The following is a 6,682-nucleotide window of genomic DNA, read 5'->3' as shown; positions in this document are numbered from 1 at the left end:
CTACTGAAGCTGACAACCCATGGTTCTTTAGAATGTGGGTCTCAATAGCCAAACCTTAAAATTTAGCGTTTGTAAGGTAGGATGGAACACCGGACCTTGCGAGAGAAGGTCTGGCCACAGGTCCAAGGGTCCCCTACCGCCATCTTTATGATCTCGGCAAACCAAGATCTCCTGGGCCACCAGAATCATCTCCTTTCACCCTCTTGCTTGATCCTGCGTAGGAGTGAAAACTGATCCCATGGAAAGACCAAGGCATCTGTTCCGTATGCCATCGGATCCCTTGTTCTTGACACAAAGTTGTCGATCTTGTTGTTGAACCTGGACGCAAACAGACCCATGTCCGGATCTCCCCATTTTTGGCATATTGACAGAAAGATGTCAGGGTGAAGGGACCATTCTCCCGGGAACAATTGTTGGCGACTCAAGTAGTTCGCCTGCCAATTCCCCATCCCTAGAATGAAAACTGCTGAGAAGCAAGGGATGTTGCTTTCTGCCCAAGACAGAATATGATTCACCTCTCTCTGGGCCGCACGACTTCTCGCGCCCCCTCGGTGATTGATATAAGCCACAGCTGTGGCATTGTCGGATTGGATCCTGACAGGATAATTCCGTAGTCTGAGCGCCCAGACCTTTAGGGCCAGGCGTACTGCCCGAATCTCTAGCATACTGATGGGCAAGGTCAACTCTGATTTGGACCAAATGTAGCGAGAGAGTTTTCACCGCACAAGTGTAGATCCAAACCAGATGTGAACCAAATGGTTGTCTCCGAGAGTAAAGAGCCCCAGGTGCTGGCTAATGCTGAGTCATGCTGAAGGTAGATGAGAAAATCCGGACAGCCGCACACCGGGAAGATATTATCCAAAAATGTTTATCGTAAAATCAGGATCATACAGTATACAGGATACCGTGGCAGAAAAGTACAGGCAATCAGCTAACGCGTTTTGCACTTATGCTAAGTGCTTACTCATAGCTGATTTCCCTTGGACAGACGCTTCTACCAGGACTGCTCCCCAGGCCAAAAGGCTGGCATCTGTTAATATTTCAAAGGAAACCGGTAGAAAAGATTTTTGGATATTAACCATCAACTGAGGTTCTGACGCACTTTGGCTGATAAATGCATCGGGAAGTCCAGAGTTTGGACCTACTTGTTCCAAGTTGACAGGATACTGTTTTGCAGCAGTCTTGAATGAAATTGCGCATAAGGAACGGCCGCGAAAGAAGCCACCATTTTCCCCAATAAACTCATGCAAAGATGAACAGAAGGATTCTTCTTTGTTTTGACCAACCGAATCAGTTCCTTTAAGGAACCAATTCTTTCCTTGTCCTTTTCTGGACTGTATCTATGATCAACCCTAAGTACTGCAATCTCCTTGATGGTTTGAAGGATGATTTTCCTAGGTTGAGGATCCAACCTAAAGTATTCCAGGTAGCTGACTGTGGTGACCAGACTTTGGTTTAAACAGGCTACTGATTGATCTATCAAGAGTAGATCGTCTAAGTAGGCTAGTATCGTTATACTTTGAGCCCTTAACCTGGCTAAAGGAGGAGCCAGGATCTTTATAAACACTCAAGGTGCAGTAGCTAGCCCGAAAAGGTAGAGCTACAAACTGGAAATGAAGATTTTCTACCTCAAACTGTAGAAAATTCTGGTGAGCGGGGAAGAGTTTAGATCTTTGAGATCCAGAATGTCAATTTGGATTTAACCAAACCCCAACCTCTGCTCTTACATGGGGACCACCATGACCACTTTTGCCAAAAAAATGGTCCAATGCTTGAGAGAAAGACTTCTTTTTCTCTGGATCCTTAGGAACATTTTGATCTGAGAATAAATGAGGAGACGGGAACTCTTGGAACTCCAGCTTGTGCCTTGGAGCTATTGAGGAAGTCCTCTATCCTGTCTGATCCTTGAGAACTACAGAAGAATTCCCCCTATTGAGTGAGCGGGGCGCCTCCTCATAAGGAGGCTTCAGTATCTTGTAGGTTTCCTCCCCCAAGACCTCTTTTTTCCCTGGGGTTAATTCTGAGGATTACCTTTTGAACCTGACGGCGGAAGCCATCGTGACTGCCTGGAGGCTGATGCCCCTGGCACAAAAGGAGCTTTAAAAATGAATATATATTTACTCCTTCACTTAAATGGCAAAAGAGGGTACTTTTCCCACTAGAATTTCTTTGGATGAATTATCCAAACATTCTCAAATAGCTGTTTCACCGCAAAAGGAAGACTAGCCAGGGGCTTCTGCATGGCGAAAGGAAGTTTATCCTCCGCTGATGTGCATTCCCGCACTTATGCATTTACCTGTTTGTGTTAGCAACAACGTGCACAGAACCGTGTATAGCACCTGGTATTCCAAGGCGGTCCCCCATACAGGTACTAACCAGGCCTGACCCTGCTTAGCCTCTGAGATCAGACGACATCGGCGCTTTCAGGGTGATGTGGTCGTAGCCATCTCAGCAGTTGTGCGTTTGGCTAGTTTATAAGCAAGCACCTGCATGAGGACCTTGTGGAGGTTCTACAATAGAAACTCATAAAGCAAAAATTGCAAACATAAAGCTGCCAGATCCTGGGCCTGCTGAGCAGGATACCTGAACACCTGTTAAACTGGCCTCACAATGATTAAGCAATTACTGTCAGCGCAGGCTGCTCAATCTGCCAGAGAAAAAAAATTTTTGTTTTTTTTTAACAGGAATTCCAACATTTTATCCATTGGATGCCTAAGCATTTGAGCATTGTCTGCCAAACAAAAGCTCTTATTCACAGAGGATATAGCAGCGTTAATTGCTGGTATACCCTACTTAGTGAATTTCCTCCACCATAGGATAAAGTGTAAAAAACCTTTTTAGGAGGAAAAATAATGTTTATCTGAAGACCCTCTCAGACACGAAAAAAAAGCTTTTCCAACAATAATGGACAGGAAAAGGCATGCACAGTTTGAGGAGGCTTTAGCGAACCCAAACACTCAGTTAAGGGTACATAAATGTGGAGCGGACCATACAACAAGAAATTGCACCATCAATCTTAAGATTGAAACCAGATGATTCTGCCACATTTGACACCTCAGAAGAGGAGTCATCAGCCTCACCACGGTCCCCTGAGGGGATCGTTTTCTCCCGCCCTTAGTTCCTCAGTTTCAGGGTCCTGGGCAATGGAAGAAAACCTGTGCGATTATAGTTGCTAAACTTTTTTTTTTTTTTTAAAAACCCATCAAGGCTGAGGGAAAAAAGATCTTTTGGTAAAATACACAGGGGCTGCAGTGTTGAAAACAGTTGCAAAAATTTCATGGCCCCGATGCTCATTCTGACCAGCCACTCCCTCTCAGGGGAGGATGCCATTTGTAGAGAGGAGTAGGCTTTCCAGAGCTTTGAGGGGGACCCTTTTAGCTCTATTTTGGGGGTGTTTTAACCCCCATTCTGACCTCTGACCATTCTGACCTTACCCTGATGCACAAAGCAGAGGTACTATCGGAAGAAATCGCATCCACTACTTGAGCCACTGCTATTAATGCTCAGCCTCATGCAAATAGTAAATGTGTTAAACAGGAAATGCCTGTGTTACCAAAACCTCTTTCATGCTCCCTTTCCTCTCATGTCTCTGCAATTCTGCAGCCAGTAAAAATTGAGTTTTTTTTTTTTTAAAAACACACTCCCACGTTGGAGGACGCCAACGCCGCGCTAAGCCTCGCCCCTACCTTGCATCGCGACCCCCCCTCCTTTCTCTTTCAAAAAGAGTTTTCCCGCACAGGCACGGGCCTCCGATCCGACAGGATCGGCTTGTGAGTGAGGGAGGGATAGTGTGGAGGAGACCTGGAAGCCGCCCCCTATAGGGGCGGTGAAAGAAAACGGCATTGCCGATTGTTTTCAGTTCTCCCTTATACTCAGCCTTATGAACAGCAATTTTCAAGTCCTGCCACAGATTCCCAATTGGATTTAGGTCTGGACTTTGACTGGGCCATTCTAACACATGAATACGCTTTGATCTAAACCATTTAATTGTAGCTCTGGCTGTATGTTTAGGGTCGTTGTCCTGCTGGAAGGTAAACCTCCGCCCCAGTCTCAAGTCTTTTACAAACTCAAACAGGTTTTCTTCTAAGATTGCCCTGTATTTGGCTCCATCCATCTTCCCATCAACTCTGACCAGCTTCCCTATCCCTGCTGAAGAAAAGCATCCCCACAACATGATGCTGCCACTGCTATGTTTCACGGTGGGGATGGTGTGTGCAGGGTGATGTGCAGTGTTAGTTTTCTGCCAAACATAGCATTTTTCTTTTAGGCCAAAAAGTTCAATTTTGGTCTCATCTGACCAGAGCACCTTCTTCCACATTGGCTTTCTTCGAATAGTGGTTCAGTGGGCAGATTCTCCCACCTAAGCTGTGGATCTCTACAGCTCCTCCAGAGTTACCATGGGCCACTTGGCTGCTTCTCTGATTAATGCTCTCCTTGCCTGGCCTGTCAGTTTAGGTGGACGGCCATGTCTTGGTAGGTTTGCAGTTGTGCCATACTCTTTTCTTTTTCAGATGATGGATTGAACAGTGCTCTGTGAGATGTTCAAAGCTTGGGATATTTTTTTTATAAGCTAACCCTGCTTTAAACTTCTCCTCAACTTTATCCCTAACCTGTCTGGTGTGTTCTTTGGCCTTCATGATGCTGTTTGTTCACTTAAGTTCTCTAACAAACCTCTGAGGGCTTCACAGAACAGCTGTATTTATACTGAGATTAAATTTTACACACGTGGACTCTATTTACTAATTAGGTGACTTCTGAAGGCAATTGATTCCATTAGATTTTAGCTAGGGGTCTTGGCGTAAAGGGGGCTGAACACAAATGCACGCCACACTTTTCAGATATTTGTAAAAAATGTGAAAACCATTTATTATTTTCCTTCCACTTTACAATTATGTGCCACTTTGAGCTGGTCTATCAGATAAAATCCCAATAAAAGACACATTTTTGGTTGAAACATGACATGTGGAAAATTTCAAGGGGTATGAATACATTTTTAAGGCACTGTATGTATGGACTCTGCACGGTATCACTTCTCTTGGTCATCTCTTTCAGTTGTCTGCAAAGAGGCTACAGGATATCAGCAGCGCTGAGATGCAGTGATAAAGTTGAAAACAAGTATTTTATCAATAATAAAATAAAATGGCAGTTGTTTATGGTATATAGTGGTAGGCTGCTATTGTGATAATTTTGCTAGTACTGGAGCATCTCTGGATCTTGGGGTCTTGGATCAGTTGTGGAGCCAAAGCTGGGGGTCTTGGAGAAGCTCCGGAACCACATCTGGGAGACTTGGAGCAACTCTGCAGCCAGAGCTAGGGATTTGCAGCACCTCTGGAAATGGAGCTTGGGGTCTTAGAGCAACTTTGAAATGAAGGGCCTTGGAGTAACTTTGGAGCTGGGAGTCTTGAAGCAGCTCTGGAGCTAGAATGAGGTGGCTTGGAGAAGCTCTGGAGCCAACACTGGGGGTCATGGGCAGCTGGTAAGCTTGAGCTGAGCCACTTGGAGGTGGAATTGGGAGTTTCTTGAGCCAGAACTGGTGTCTAAGTGCAACTCACTGGGGCCTAAGAGTATCTGTGGAAGTAAGAGCTGGGGATTTGGAGCAGCTCTGAAGTTGGAGCTGAAGGTCTTGGAGCAATTTTGAAGCGGAGTGGGAGATTTACTAAAACTGGAGCACTCAGACTCTAGTGCAGCTGTGCATGGTAGCCAATCAGCTTCTAGCTTCAGCTTGTTCAATTAAGCTTTGACAATAAAATCTCAATGCTAATTGGTTTCGATGCAGAGCTGCACTAGATTTTGAACTCTTCAGTTTTAGTAAATCAGCCTCTGAGTGTCATAGAGCAGCTTTGAAGCTGGGGGTCTTGAATTTACTCTGGAACTAGAACTAAGTATCTTGGAAATGCTCTGGAGCAAATGTTGGGGGTCTTTGACAGCTCTTGAGGCTGATTTTCGGCTCTTGGGGCAGCTTTAAAGGCAAAAATTGGAGTTTCTTAAGCAAGAAATGGTGTATAGGTGCAACTCACTGAGAATCTTGGATGGAGTCCAAGACCGAAGCTGTACTGAGGGTCTTCTTGGGCTTTGGAATAAGCCTGGAGGTGACATTTAAAAGTCGGAGCTACTTGGGTGCCAGAACTAGGAAACATACAAAATGGTATGGCCAACCATAGTCTGATGTTCCCTAACATTTCATACTACTGTATAAAGAATGTAGCAGGATGAGTAAGACTCAAGGTAGCTGAAGAGATATAGAGCCAGGAACTCTGGTGGAGGGCACTTGCCTTAGTTCAGTCTGGCGTGGATTAACACTTTAAATAGTAGCAGTAGGAATAACTTTAAACCACATTTTCATAAATTTCTACATCTGTTTATTCACAACTTAACATCAAAAAATGATAAAAAACAGAAATAGAAAACATATACAGGTGATACTCGAAAAATTAGAATATCGTGCAAAAGTTCATTGATTTCACTAATGCAACTTAAAAGGTGAAACTAATATATGAGATAGACTCATTACATGCAAAGCAAGATAGTTCAAGCTAGTTAATCCACAATCTTAGAAAATTAGAATATTGTGAAAAGGTGCAATATTCTAGGCTCAAAGTGTCCCACTCTAATCAGCTAATTAAGCCATAACACCTGCAAAGGGTTCCTAAGCCTTTAAATGGTCTCTCAGTCTGGTTCAGTA

The sequence above is a fragment of the Aquarana catesbeiana genome, linkage group LG03, assembly GCF_042186555.1.
Source record: "Aquarana catesbeiana isolate 2022-GZ linkage group LG03, ASM4218655v1, whole genome shotgun sequence".
In the NCBI taxonomy this organism is placed as follows: Eukaryota; Metazoa; Chordata; class Amphibia; order Anura; family Ranidae; genus Aquarana; species Aquarana catesbeiana.
The sequence above is the reverse complement of the archived record's forward strand: the minus strand, read 5'-3'. Positions refer to the sequence as shown.